The sequence below is a fragment of the Pan troglodytes genome, chromosome 17 (genome assembly GCF_028858775.2).
Source record: "Pan troglodytes isolate AG18354 chromosome 17, NHGRI_mPanTro3-v2.0_pri, whole genome shotgun sequence".
NCBI lineage: Eukaryota > Metazoa > Chordata > Mammalia > Primates > Hominidae > Pan > Pan troglodytes.
The window spans coordinates 15,976,564-15,992,528 of record NC_072415.2 but is presented as its reverse complement, the minus strand read 5'-3'; the positions used below and the strand labels follow the sequence as shown (position 1 = coordinate 15,992,528).

General features: G+C 39.8%; 1 pseudogene; it reads right to left on the bottom strand.

Moving 5' to 3' along the window:
- Window positions 1-13,295: 13,295 nt before the first annotated feature.
- Window positions 13,296-13,904, bottom strand: LOC129137937 (uncharacterized; annotated as a pseudogene).
- Window positions 13,905-15,965: the final 2,061 nt, after the last annotated feature.

Below are 15,965 nucleotides of genomic sequence, written 5' to 3'. Positions count from 1 at the left end.
CTGCCACTGAGGCGCTATCGGGCTGGCGGGGCTCCTTGCAGCGGAACGTGGGGGGCTCCCTGCCACATGGCCTGCTTGACAGAGCCGCCCCAGCCCCTCCTCAACCTGAGATCCAGGAGCTGGGCCCTGGCGCTGGGCATCGTGCAGCCTCCAGGGTGGCGCTGAGCGTCGGTTCCCGGCCTTCTGCAGCCAGGGACCCAACCCCTGACTTAGGCGCCCTGGAGGCTTCTGGCCCAAGTATCCGCGTGGCTGGTGGCACTGGCAGGGTCAGGGTTGCAGCCTCTCCTGCCACGTGCCATGTTCAGGTGGCAGATGCAGCTGAGCCCATGGTAGAGGCTACAGGGCTGGGCCCAGACCGCTGAGCATCGCCGAGTACATCGCCCTTCCACCCGGGGCTCTGCTCTTCCTCGGCTCGCGCTGGCAGCGCAGTCTTGCGACCACTGGGCCCTGTACAGCTGCGGCGACGAGGCTTTGCGGCAGGTTCCCACGATCCTGCAACTGAGGTCCCACTGCCTGACATAGGCGCAGTGGCGGTGTCCGACCTTGGGGTTCGCCTGCTGGTGGCGCGGACAGGTTCTGGGGTTGCTACCGCTGCTGCCACCTTCAAATGCCAGCTGCAGCTGAGCCCACGGTAGAGGCTGCAGGGCTGGGCCCGACGGCCTGAGGGTAGCCGTGTGGCACACGCCCTCCCACTCTAGGCCCTGCTCTTCCTTGGCTCGCGCCCTGAGTGCTGGTTTGCAGGCTCTGGGCACTGTGCAGTCGCCAGGATGCGGCTGAGCAGCAGGTTCAGCGCCGCCTGGGCCCAGAGGGGAAGAGGGGAGTTTGGGGTTGCTTGGCCATATTTGCCTGTGTGCCAAGTGCAGGTAGCAGCAACAGTTCTGACAGGCACGGATGGCGGGTCCCGTTTAGAGGGCTTCAAGGTTCCTGAGAGCGCCCGCTGCCAGGCCTCAGGATCCCTTCCTCGTTGACCAGCATCTGGAGTATGGCAGTGGCGCTGGGTCATCTGCAGCCATCCTGGATGGGGCTGAGCTGCAGTTCTCACCCTTGGACTGAGAGGGAAACTTGGCTGAGTGGAGCAGATGGAGAAACAGTTAAATTGGACTTATCTATAAAGACTTCCAGGCTGGGTGCAGGACCTCATGCCTGTACTTACAGCCCTTTGGGAGACCGAGATAGGAGGATCACTTGATCCCAGGAGTTTGAGACCACCTTAGACAACACAGGGAAACTTTATCTCTATAAAAATAAAACCAATCAGCCAGGCATGGTGGTGCATGCCTGTGGACCCAGCTACTTGGGAGATTGATTGTGGCAGGATCACTTGGGCCTGGGAGTTCATGGGTACAGTAAACTGATTGTGCCACAAACAAGGAATGAGAGGTCCTGTTGCTCCCCATCCTTGACAGCATTTGACCTTTTCAGTCTTCTGGATTTTGGTTATTGTTTGATTGTTTGTGCCGCTGCACTCCAAGCCTGGGCAACAGAGACTCTCTCTCAAAATAAATAAATAAAAGACTTCTAGTCACTATATCTTATCTATGTCGAATTGTTTACACATCTAGCTTGAAGAGTTAAAACCCACAGCGCCCTCTGATTATGTGATAGGGACCATGTGATTAAAGTGGGTGACCATGTTCTTGCCTCCAGGGGGCCCAAGTCAAGGGATGGGTCCCCAGCTGCAGGAGGGTGGGAATGGATGCTCAGCATCATCCCGGAGGCTACACAATGCCCAGCCCCAGGGCCCAACTCCTGGATCCCAGATCATGAACAAAAACCCAAGAATTGAAGACTTGAGTGTTAGATATGCTCATTTCTGCTGGGATATCATTGGTTCTAGACCGTCTTAGTTTACAGAGCAAAGAAATAAATGTGTGTATACAAAGCTGTGTATACACATAACTATAAATATTTCTAAATGTAATGTGTATAAGTGTTAGTTCATACTGATGTCTATGACTCAATTCTTTTATCACATGATCATTCTGGCCTTCTCCCCTTGCTTACATGTAACCTCCCACTTTAATAGTGAGAAACCAGGCTCCTGTCATTTGTCATCCATTTGCTTAACTGTCTAGTTTCAATATACATTTATTCTCTATCAATATCAGAATCGCTATCCCATTTCCTGTAGGAAACAGCTATACCAACCAGATCACATGAGTTGTTTGCAGTTTCTCTTCCTTTCAGTCTTCATGCATTTTCTTTGTTTTTCTTTTTCTTTTTCTTTTTTAAGATGGAGTTTTGCTCTTCTTGCCCAGGCTGAGGCTGGAGTGCAGTGGCGTGACCTCGGCTCACTGCAACCTCTACTTCCCAGGTTCAAGCGATTTTCCTGCCTCAGCCTCCTGAGTAGCTGGGATTACAGGCACCCGCCATCACGCCCAGCTAATTTTTGTCTTTTTAGTAGAGATGGGGTTTCACCAATTTGGCCAGGCTGGTCTCAAACTCCCAGCCTCAGGTGATCCGCCCACCTTGGCCTCCCAAAGTGCTGGGATTACAGGTGTGAGCCACCACAGAAGGCCCATCCATTTTCTAAGATGCTTATGTCAGCACGTTTTTCCCACTCCCTAGAGTGAAGTGGCTTTATACATTTGTAGTACTTTAGATTTTCTATCACATTCTGCATTCCATCCCAGGATCCCCAGAACACCTACTTTGTTGTTGTTGTTTTTTTTAAATTTGCATATATTAAGTGACACTCTTTGTGCTGTGAGATTCTTTGTTTTTTAACAAATGCAGGCCGGGTGCAGTGGCTCACGCCTGTAATCCCAGCACTTTGGGAGGCCGAGGTGGGCAGATCAGAAGGTCAGGAGATGGAGACCATCCTGGCTACACGGTGAAACCCCGTCTCTACCAAAAATATAAAAACAAATTTAGCCGGGAGTGTTGGCAGGCACCTGTAGTCCCAGCTACTTGGGAGGCTGAGGCGTGAGAATGGCGTGAATCCGGGTTGCAGAGCTTGCAGTGAGCCGAGATCGTGCCACTGCACTCCAGCCTGGCCGACAGAGCAGACTCCGTCTCAAAAAAAAAAAAAAAAAAAAAAGAAGAACGCAAATGCATACTATTGTGATTCCACAGTTGTGGTAACATGCAGAATACTTTGACTGGTCCAAATAATGCCCACGTGCTTCACCTATTAAACCTCCTCACTGAATCTTTTGCCAGATCATTTACTTTTTTAGGAAGTAATATTCCCTTATATGACGTATCACAGTTTTTTTTTTTTTCCATTCATCAATTATGAGACCTCTTGGTTTCTTCCAGTTTCAGGAATTATAAACAAAGCTGCTATATATATATTCATGTGTCAGTTTTGGTGTGGACATAGTTTTCAAATAAGGTGGATAAACACCTAAAAACACATTTGCAGCCAGGCACGGTGGCTCACACCTGTAATCCTAGCACTTTGGGAGGCTGAGGCGGTCGCATTGCCTGAGCTCAGGAGTTGGACAACAGCCTGGGCCACATGGTAAAATTTCCCACATCAACAGGTTATAGTGTCTCTAGTAAAATACAAAAAAAAAAAAAAATTAGCCGGGCATGGTGGTAGGTGCCTGTAGTCCCAGCTACTCTGGAGGCGAGGCAGGAGAATTGTTTGAACCCAGGAGGTGGAGGTTGCAGTATCCTTCTATTGCACCACTGCACTCCAGCCTGGGTGACAGAGCAAGACTCTATCTCAAAACAAACAAACAAAAAACACAATTGCTATATTATATGTAAGACTTTTTTTTTTCCATATAGTATAGCAACTATGGGCATAAGAAATTGCCCATCTGTCTTCCAAAGTGGTGGTTTCATTTTGCAAGTGGTGAAAGAAAAAAAACAAAAAAACAGAATTCTTCTTGCTCCTGGTTTTTGGGAAAAAGCATCCCATTTCTCATCATTAAGTATGATAGTTTTAGGGGTTTTGTAGATGTTCTTTGTCAAGTTATGAAAATTCACCTCAATTCCTAGTTTTCTGAGAGTTTCTCAAATTATAGATGGGTGATAGATTTTGCCATAAGCTTTTTCTACATCACTTGATACAGTCACATGATTTTTCTTCCTTAACCTGTTGATTTAGGAAATTCTGCAGATAATTTTCTAATATTGAATCAGTCTTGCATACTGTCTTACCTAAAATAAATACATAGTTAGATTCAATTGTCTAGTATTTTGTGAAGGATTATTGAATCTTTGTTCATGAGAGATATTGATATATTGATTTTATTTAATTTTATGTCTATTGGATATGGTAAGAGGGTAATATTTACCTCATAGAATGAATTATGAAGTGTTCTCTCTAATTCCATTTTCTTGAAAAGTCTGTGGAAAATTGGTATAATTTCTCCATTAAATGCTTGATAGAATTCACCACTAAAGCCATTTGGGCCTGGAACCATTGGAGGGGTGGGTGGGTTATTAACTATTTATTCAATTCCTTTTATAGATATAAGAGTACTCATGTTATCTATTTTTTCTTTTGTGAGTATTGGCATATTGTGTCTTTCAAGGTATTTGTCCATTTTATATAGGTTATTGAACTTGTGAGTATAGAGTTTTTAATATAGTAAATATATCATCCTTTTAATGTCCACAAAATCAGTAGTCATAACCCATACCCCTGTTTCACTTCCAATATTTGTAAGTTGTGCATTCTCTCTTTTTTCTTTATTAGTTTGTCTAAATGTTAGCAAGCTTATAGATCTTTTCAAAGAAACAGCTTTCTGTTTCATTGATTTTCTCTATTGTTTTCCTGTTTTCTATTTTACTGATATCTGCTAAACTTTATATATTTTTTCCCTTGTTATTTACTTTGGATTTTCTTTTTCTAGTTTCTTAAGGCAGAAGCTTAGGTTATTGATTTTATCTCTTTTTTCATAATAATATGCATTTAATGCTATAAATTTAGGTATAGTTCTACTGTATCTCATATATTTTAATAAGTTGTGATTTCATTTTCATTTAATTCCAAATATTTTAATTACTGTTTAGTCTTCTTTTGGGATGCATTTAGATGTTTTGTTAAGTCTTCAAATATTTGAAAAATTTTTCAATTCTTCCTGCTATTTATTTCTACTTTAATTTTTATTGTGGTCTGAGTGTGTACTTTGTATGAACTTTATTCTTTGAAAAATTTTAAGACATTTATGGCCCATAATGCAGTGTGTCTTGTACAAACTAGAGAAGAATGTGTATTCTACTTTTGTTGAAGTAGAATATAAACATTAATTATATTCATTTATTTATTTTATTTTATTTTATTTTATTTTATTTTATTTTATTTTATTTTATTTTGAGATAGAGCCTCACTCTGTCACCCAGGCTGGAATGCAGTGGTAGTCTTGGCACACTACAACCTCCACATCTCAGGTTAAAGTGATCCTCCCACCTCAGCCCAGAGTAGCTGGGATTACAGATGTGTGCCACAACACCAGGCTAACTTTTGTATTTTTAATAGAGACGGTGTTTCATCATGTTGGTCGGTCTAGCCTCAGGTGGTCCACCCACCTTGACATCCCAAAGTGCTGGAATTACTGGCAGGAGCCACTGTGCCTGGCCTGCCTTCTCTTATTTTAATTGAGCATTTTCTAGGATTGCATTTTTGTCTCAGCTCTTGGTGTATCTCATCACCTCATGAGATGTGATCTCATCACTTCTTTTAAAAATTTGCAGTGGTTTTCTTAGGATTGATTATATGCATTTTAAGTCTATCTTTAAATTAATTAGAATTGATTATATACATTTTATGTCTATCTTCAAATAAAATTGTTACTTCACACGTAGTGTAGGTATCCCATAAAAATACTACCAGATTGTCCCTCCTGTACCTTATGACATTGCTATTGTTAATTTCATCTGTCCACATTCTATAATTACCCATTTTTTGTGACTAAACAGTTATCTTATGGATCAATAAGAATAAAAAAAGTTTTTAACTTTAATTTATTCTTTTTCATTTATTACTTCTTTATTGTGTATCTGAATTTCTCACTTGCATCATTTTCTCTCCACTTGAAGAACTTCCTTTAGTATTTTTTGCAAGGCAGGTCAGCTGATGATGTATCACTAAAATTTTGTTTTTCTGAGAAAGTTTTCTATTTGCTTTCTTTGTTAAAGGAAATTTCAATATATAGAATTGCTTTATCCCCCTAAAGTCATATGTTGTTGAATATATTTTCAAATACTTATTTGCCATTTTTATATTTCCTTTGGTGACTTATCCATTTATATTGTTTCCCCATTTTTAACTGAATTGTTTGCTTTCTTGTGAAATTTGAAGGGTTTCTTGTGTATTTTGAATAATAGCCTTTATTACAGATTAATGGATAAAGAAAATGTGGCATATACATACAATGGAATATTATTCATCCTTACAAAAGAAAGAAATCCTAAAATTTGTGATAGCATTGATGGACTGAGAGAACATAATGCTAAGTAAAATAAGCCAGACACAGAAAGACAAATATACTGCATAATCTCATTTATCTGTGAAATCTAAAAAATTTAAACTCATTAGATGCTAGGGATTAGAAGGTAGGAAAAATGGGGAGATGCTTTTAGTTAACAGATGAATAAATTCTGGATACCTAACATATATAGCATAGTAGCTACAGCTGATAAGAATGTATTGTATACTTGAATTTTGCTAACAGGGTAGGTCTTATGTATTTCCATACAAGCACACATAGACACACATGGAGAAAGTGTAACTTTGTAAGTTGATGAAAATGTTAATTGACTGCGGCTATTATTTCACAATGTATACACACATCACATCATATTATATAACTTAAATATGTACAATTTTTATTTATCAATCATACTTCAATGAAGCTAGAAAGAAAAATAAGAAAAAAACATTTGTACAGCATAATTAATTATGAAACGGATACATTTTCTAACAATTATGATATCTTTTTCTATGCTTATTTTAGAATATTGTATTGTCATTGGGATTATTGCCACCATTTTCTTCTCTGTACCTGTATTCCTATTTTATCACAGTGACTAAATCTCCTCTGATAACACTTAATTTTTGCCCATCTGAAATTATATCTTAAATTCCAAAAAGTAAATATTTTCTAATTTTTAGGGAAAAATAAGAATTTTTTAGATTTCCTAGGTGACCTCTAGAAAAACTGTGACAATTTTTGCCTTATAAAATGGATGAGGCTAAAATAAATTGGGCTTCTTTGGTATGCCCCATATTTCTTCATTAGTTCCACACATCTGTGTGGGTTGCATGAGGTCAATTCTAAAAGACTCAGCCTTCTCAGTTCATTTTACATAATCTTACATATTAAGATGAATGGTGGCGGGGTGCGGTGGCCCATGCCTGTAATCCCAGCACTTTGGGAGGCTGAGGTGGGCACATCAGGAGGTCAAGAGATCGAGACCATCATGGCCACCATGGTGAAACCCCATCTCTACTAAAATACAAAAACTAGCTGGGCGTCGTGGTGCATGCCTGTAGTCTCATCTATTCAGGAGGCTGAGGCAGGAGAATCACTTGAACCCAGGAGGCAGAGGTTGCAGTGAGCCAAGATCACACCACTGCACTCCAGCCTGGTGACACAGGGATACTCTGTTCAAAAAAAAAAGGTGAATTGTTTAGGAACTGTAGACATTTAACTCACAGATTAGAGACTGTAATAGGAAATTGGAGAGGTATATGCCCCCAGGTGAAACATTGGTCAAGTCTTTATGAGATAGTATTGAACCTAATGCAGAATTTTATTCTTCTCCATTTTTATATTATTGTTTACTACATAAATATAAACAGCCATTTAGTTGCTTCTCTAGGTGGTTTTTGTTTTCCTCTGACACTTACTTGAATGTTCTCCTATAAAGTACTGAGCATAACAACTTACTTTTAAATCTCATTGTTTTAAGGATTTATTTTTTGCCTCATTGGTAGATAATTTTATGAAAGCAAAAAACTGACTCAACATCCAGTAGAAGGAGTATTAATTACCCAGTTTCTTTTTCTAGCTCTGATCCTCAATTTTATATACTACAGCTTGTAAGTGAAATACATCCTTCAAACGCTGTCTAATTTCTATTTTTCTCTGAGAATTCAGAAAAATATATTTGTACTGACTCTCCATGCTTGTAAGACAACATATTATTATTGTAGGACTTTCTCCTTAGTTCAGCTAAAAGCTGCGTTCTTGTCACACAGCCATGAAATATTAGGCTCACTGACACTTTGAAGGGTAAGAAAAATGGAATTTATTGGGCAAAAGGGAAAAAAGGAGAAACAGAGACTGTCAGTAAAGTGAGTCCTGCTACCCAGCTTCCTGCCTCATAGATTGAATCCCAGCCTCCGTCCTGGAACAGAGGAGGCCAGGCTCCTCCCCGCTGCAAACTTCCCGAGGCTCCACCTCAGTGTGCACTCCTGCCAGTGTGCAAGCTGGTCGGAGGTTCTGCTGGGGAGCCCTTTTTACTTGCTGTCTCATTATTTGCATAGTTTCATCAAGAATCTGTCCTTTTTTCCTGGGATTTAATTGGACATCCAAGGTCATACATGTGTTTATAAGGTATGAAAATACCTATTAAGGAAAAAGATTGTAGTTTAAATGTTGAGCCCACACCTACTAAGTCCTCCACCTGTTCTATGGTTCCAGCCTCACATTGGTAAGGGAGTGTTTTCAGAAGGCCATGAATCTTACATTTTAGAACCTGGTGGAGGGAAGACTTCACCTATGTGTTTAACTCCTCTTTCTGAAGCTACATAAATAATCAGGGTCGAATATAGTCAGATAAACTTTTTCTTTTTTTGATTAAGAATAACACTTGGAGGCCGAGCCGGTGGCTCACGCCTGTAATCCCAGCACTTTGGGAGGCTGAGGCGGGCAGATCACGTGGTGAGGAGATCGAGACCATCCTGGCTAACACGGTGAAACCCCGTCTCTACTAAAAATACAAAAAATTAGCCGGGCGTGGTGGCGGGCGCCTGTAGTCCCAGCTACTCCGGAGGCTGAGGCAGGAGAATGGCGTGAACCCGGAGGCGGAGCCTGCAGTGAGCCGAGATCATACCACTGTACTCCAGCCTGGGAGACAGAGCCAGACTCTGTCTCAAAAAAAAAAAAAAAAAAATAACACTTGGAGATTATTGACATGAAAATAAGGAACTGAGTTAGTTATGGATTAGCACTAACAGAGGACATATTTGTGATAGGGGACTGCTAAGGAAAAGTATCTAAAACTCTGACATAAAACATGTATTTTTAGTGTAATATTACATTATTAAAAGCTATCATCTCAAAGGCCAACCCAAAGATTACTTCATTTTCTTTTGACTTGGCCATGTATTAGTTGATTTGATCCTAGATGCTATGCGATTATGTGATAACTTCTAGGTTTCTCTCTAGTAGAAAAAGACAATGCCAGACCTTATGGATCTGTTTCCATGAAGGATATTAATCAGTTTTAATTCACAACTGATAAGAGTTCATCAAACGTCAGAAAAACTGCTCTTGAGTGCATTTACTGTACACATTTTTGTGAATTACTTCATTATATCACATTTCCAATTCCCTTTTTCTAATAAGTTTAATAAAGTTTAAATTTTGTGCTTAATAACAAAAAATACAGTGCAATTGGGAATACATATTTTTTTCTTTTAATTTTCTTCTTTAAATTGTGGTAAAATACACATACTGTAAAATTTATCACTTTAATGAATTTTAAATGAACAGTTCAGAGGACATTACATTCACCAAATTGCACAACCTTTACCACCGTCCATTTCCAGAACTCTTTAATCATCCCATATAGAAGCTCTGTACCCATTAAACAATAACTTCTCACCCACACTAGTCCCTGGTAATGATTATTCTGTCTCTATGATTTGCTTATTCTAAGTACTTCAAGCAATATTTATCCTTTTGCATCTGGCTTATTTCACTAAGCATAATGTTTTCAAAGTTTATGTATGTTGTAGTCATTGAAGTTCTGTAGTGTATATTAGAATTTCATTCCTTAATAAGGCTGAGTGAGTTTCCATTATGTGAATATGGTGTATTTTGTTTATTCATTCATTTATTGATGAACCTTTGAGTTGCTTCCTGCTTTTGGTTACTGTAAATCATGGTACTGTGAACATTGGTGGTTAATATCTGTTGGAGTCTCTATTTGCAATTACTTTGGGCATGTATATAGGCATAGAATTGTTGGATCACATAGTAGTTCTATGTTTAACCTTTGAGGAGCCACCTAACTGTTGTCCACAGAAGCTACACCATTTTACATTCCCACCAGCAATGCACAAGGGTTCCCATTGACTCTGAATCCTCACTAACCCTTGTTATTTTCTGGAGTTTCTTTTTTGTAATCATCCTAATGGGTGTGAAATGATATCTCATCATTACTTTCATTTGTGTTTTTCTAATGCTAGTGATATTGAGCCTCTTTTCATGTGCTTGCTGGCCATTCGTATATCTTCTTTAGATAATTATCTATTCAAGTCCTTTGCCTATTTAACAAATTGAACCATTTATTATTGTTGAGTTGCTGGAGTTCTTTATTCTATTATACATATTATATCCACATATACTGATGTCATATCACATATGTGATTTGCAGACATCTTCTCCCATTCTTTGAGTTGTTGTTCCACTGTCTTGAGGGTGACTTTTTTTTTTTGAGATGGAGTCTCCCTCTGTCACCCAGGCTGGAGTGCAGTGGCACAATCTCAGCTCACTGCAACCTCCACCTCCCAGGTTCAAGTGATTCTTTTGCCTCAGCCTCCCAAGTAGCTGGGATTACAGGTGCACACCACCATGCCCAGCTAATTTTTGTATTTTTAGTGGAAATGGGGATTCACCATATTGGCCAGGCTGGTCTCAAATTCCTGACCTTGTGATCCACCTGCCTCAGCCTCCCAAAGTGCTGGGATTACAGGAGTGAGCCACCACACCTGGTCAATGGTGACTTTTAATGCACAGAACTTTTACTTTTGATGAAACTAATTTTTTTGTTTTTTTTATTCCCTGTACCTTTGATATCATATCTAAGAAATCATTGTTAAATCTAACATAAAGAATATTTTCTCCTATGTTTTTTTTTTCTAAGAGTTTAAGGGTTGTAGTTGTTACTTTTAAGTCTTTGATCTATTTTAGCTTATTTTTGTATATTATGTAAGTTAAGGGCCCAAACTTTATATTTTGCCTGTGGATATCCAGTTTACCCAGTACTATTTGTTGTTATTAATCAATTTTGCTTCTTTTTTTTTTTTTTTTCGAGGCGGAGTTTCACTCTGTTGCCCAGGCTGGAGCGCAGTGGCGCAATCTGGGATCACTGCAAGCTCCACCTCCTGGGTTCACGCCATTCTCCTACCTCAGCATCCTGAGTAGCTGGGACTACAGGCCACCATGCCTGGCTAATTTTGGTTTTGTATTTTTAGTAGAGACCGGATTTCACCATGTTAGTCAGGATGGTCTCGATTTTCTGACCTCCTGATCCGCCCGCCTTGGCCTCCCAAACTGCTGGGATTACAGGTGTGAGCCAGCGCTCCCAGCCCAGTTTTGCTTCTAACATAGTTGTCTTATTCTAACATTTCTTGTTTTTGGGGAAAGAAAATCTGTAATTTTTTTTTTTTACTTGTTCTTGGAACCAGCTTTCCCACCTACTGATTTCCTCAGGAATAAGTGAAATAAATTTTGACATGTGTTTATTTTGTATTTGTATGTGAGTTTTATTATTAAGCTCATTATTAAGTTTTATTATTAAGCAGAGAAAATTATACTCTGGCCATGTAAATATCCACAGTGTATTACTTTCAGAATGTCCTGATTTTTTCTCTTGCTATAAAGAAGACTCAGGGAATTTACAATAACACACCAGAGTGTTAGAGTCAGGCAGCCATTGTCAGTTGGTGGGTCAGAACTGTACATAGATTTTGAAACAAACAACAGCTACAATGACAATTTCTTGTAGACAGAAAATGTAAACCCATGCTTTATTTACTTCTCTCCCAACGAACATAACTAGGCCTATTTTTTATTATGAGACTTCTCTAAAGGGGCCTTTCATTTGTTCTATGACAGATAACTTGATGGATCAAGTGGGTTAAAACTAAAATAATAGTGTGAAACACCCAGTTATGTCCTTGTAAGCATTATATGTTGACATTTGCATCTAGACATTTAAACATCTAGAGAACACTGATACCATCTTCACTTATTGACAATGGCATATTATCAATTCACTTTTCCAAAGAGATAGAAGTTACTTCTTTTGACTTAGATCTGACTTCTTAAACTGTCAAATGAAGTAGCTGAGTATAACTCAGCTACTGAGTTATAACTGAGTATAATCATGAAATGATTTAAGGCTTTGAGACCCTGGAACAAACTTAGAACCACTATATTAATAGCAGCTACAAACTAGTATTAGCTGGAAGGGTTTTGAAAGATTATGTTGATTTCTTAGATATATTTGTGTCAGAGAGGCAACTGCAAGTTAACCTCTACTCTCAGTGAAAGGCTTAATGTGGACACCCATAAAATCCCCAGTGGTCATAACTTGCAGGAATCTCTCCAGAGGGACAGCATCATACCCAGTAGGGTGACATTAATTTCCTCAGGACAGATCAGCAATTAAAAAAAATACAGAACTAGGCATGAGTCAAATTCTCCCTTAAAATTGTATTTCTCATCTAAATGAAAGCACATTTTTAAGAGAGAAAGATGTGTAAGATATAGAAATATTAAAGTAAGGGCTACAGTACATATAATACAAAGCAAATGAAGAGAGGAGGTTAAATATCAAAGTTGTAGGTGGTGAGTTATACTCAGCTACTTCATTTGACAGTTTAAGAAGTCAGATCTAAGTCAAAAGAAGTAACTTCTATCTCTTTGGAAAAGTGAATTGATAATATGCCATTGTCAGTAAGTGAAGACGGTATCAGTGTTCTCTAGATGTTTAAAATATTGTAAGACATTTGTTCATATAAAAATTGTTAATCATCTTGCTTGCTATGGGCTTTTTAAAAAGAATTAAGGGCTACTCTTTTTAGTAAACATGTAACTCTATACATTGAAAAAATCCAATTGTAAATTGACTTGCTATCCTTTCCTTCAATACAAACATTAGCCTCAAATGCAAAAGTGGCATAGATTCAGAGTAAATTAAGTGAAAATATGAAGGGGTGGCCAGCCCCTCCACACCTGTGGGTACTTCTAGTCAGGTGGGATGAGAGACTGAGAAAAGAAATAAGACACAGAGTCAAAGTATAGAGAAAGAAAAGTGGGTCCAGGGGACCAGCGCTCAGCATACCAAGCACCTGCACCGGCACCGGCCTCTGAGTTCCCTCAGTTTTTATTGATTATTATTTTCATTATCTCAGCAAGAGGAATGTGGTAGGAGAGCAGGGTGATAATAGGGAGAAGGTTAGCAAAAAAACATGTGAGCAGAAGAATCTGTGTCATAATTAAGTTCAAGGGGAGTTACTATGCCTGAATGTGCACGTAGGCCGGATTTATGTTTCTCTCTGTCCAAACATCTCAGTGGAGTAAAGAACAATAAAGCAGCATTGCTGCCAACGTGTCTTGCCTCCCACCATAGGGTGGTTTTTCTCCTATCTCAGAATTGAACAAAGGTAAAATCGGGTTTTATACTGAGACAGTCCATTCCCAGGTGCAGGCAGGAGACAGTGGCCTTCCTCTATCTCAACTGCAAGGGCTTTCCTCTTTTACTAATCCACCTCAGCACAGACCGTTTATGGGTATTGGGCTGGGGGATGATCAGGTCTTTCTCATCCCATGAGGCATATTTCAGACTATCACATGGGGAGAAACCTTGGACAATACCCGGCTTTCCAGGGCAGAGGTCCCTGCCATTTTCTGCAGTGCATTGTGCCCTTGGTTTATCGAGACTAGAGAATGGCAATGACTTTTACCAAGCATACTGCTTGTAAACATTTTGTTAACAAGGCACAGCCCTAGATCCCTTAAACCTTGATTCCATACAACACATGTTTTTGTGAGCTCAAGGTTGGGGCAAAGAGGTTGGGGCAAAGTGATTGGGGCAAAGTTACAGATTAACAGAATCTCAGGACAAAGCAATTGTTCAAGGTACAGGTCAAAATGGAATTTATTATGTCTTCCCTTTCTACATAGACACAGTAACAATCTGATCCCTCTTCCTTTTCCCTACAAAATAGAAATGATCGTTAGCAACAGAAGAAAACTAAAATGAATAACTTATTTTTTAAAAGTAACATATTGGCTAGGCATAGTGGCTCTTGTCTGTAATCCCAGCATTTTGGCAGGTGGAGGTGGGCAGATCACTTGAGGTCAGGAGTTCGAGATCAGCCTGGTCAACATGGTGAAACCTCACCTCTATTAAAAATACAAAAAATGGGCTGGGCATGGTGGCTCACGCCTATTATTCCAGCACTTTGGGAGGCTGAGGCAGGTGGATCAGGAGGTCTGGAGTTCGAGACCGGCCTGACCAACATGGTGAAACCCTGTCTGTACTAAAAATACAAAAATTAGCCAGGCATGGTGACACATGCCTGTAATCCCAGCTACTCAAGAGGCTGAGGCAGAAGAATCGCTTGAACCTGGGAGGCAGATAGCCGGGCATGGCGGCATGTGCCTGTAATCCCAACTACTCATGAGGCTGAGGCAGGAGAATCGCTTGAACCTGGGAAGCGGAGGTTGCAGTGAGCCGAGGTTGTGCCACTGTATTCCAGCCTGGGTGACAGAGCAAGACTCTGTCTCCAAAAAAAGAAAAAACATAAAAACAAAAAGCAAGCTGGGTGTGACTGGTGTCTGCCTGTGATCCCAGATACTTGGGAGGCTGAGGCAGGAGAATAGCTTGAATCTAGGAGACTGGGGTTGCAGTGAGTCAAGATGGCACCACTGCACTTCAGTCTGGGGGACAGAGTTAGGATCTGTCAAAAAAAAAATGCAGCCATGTATTATGCTTATGCTTAGGATTTAGGCTGAACTACCATTTAAAATGTATTGTATCCTTTCACTCTTCCTTTCCTAAGATTCCACATAGATATTGTAGAGAAGTCCAAACTCAACACCATTTGTTTACATTACTAAGGTCTTTAAAATTTTAAATAGATTTAAGTATTTAACTTAACCAAAACTAAATGCCTAGAGACTTGTCTCCACAGAAAATGAGCTTAATTCATATTTTTCTCAAACACTTGCCAAAACCTTAAACTTGAACCCATTTTCAATGCAAGTAGTGGCTAACTATTTTGTGCATATCTTTTTGCCTTTTTGCCATTTCCTTAGCCAGGTGTGCCTATTTATCTTTTTATTTTTGAGATGGAATTTCGCGTGGTCACCCAGGCTGGAGTGCAATGGCACGTTCTCATCTCGCTGCAACCTCAGCCTCCCAGGTTCAAGCGATTCTCTTGCCTCAGCCTCCTGAGTAGCTGGGACTACAAGTGTGCACCACCATGCCCAGCTAATTTTTGTATTTTTAGTAGAGACAGAGTTTCACCATGTTGGCCAGGATAGTCTCGATATCTAGACCTCGTTATCTGCCCACCTCAGCCTCCCAAACTGCTGAGATTACAGGACTGAGCCACTGTGCCCAGCTGTGCCTATATTTTTAAAAGATCAAAGTTTTATCTGAAATAAAGAGAAACTACAGGATTTTGTTCTGAGATTCAGTCAAGACCTGGTAAGACAGATAATTTAGAGCAAGCTTTGATCTTATCAATGTTTATATCAGCTGAAAGAAACACTCTCACACTCAGAGTCTTTCCTAGTGATTAAAGAATTTAATTTTCATTCACAATTCACAGTAAGGAATTGTAAGAAAATACTGGATTTCAATATAGCATTTTCTCCTTTTTTGTTTTAATGGCATAATATGCTATGTGTGAGGTCAACATGAGGAGAGACAAAAAGAACAAGTTTATAAATGTGGTTATATTGTCCCCTAACCTAGGAAAAAATGACAATATTGACATTAAAATTTGCATTGTTTGCCTCTGGCTTTCATGGGAATTG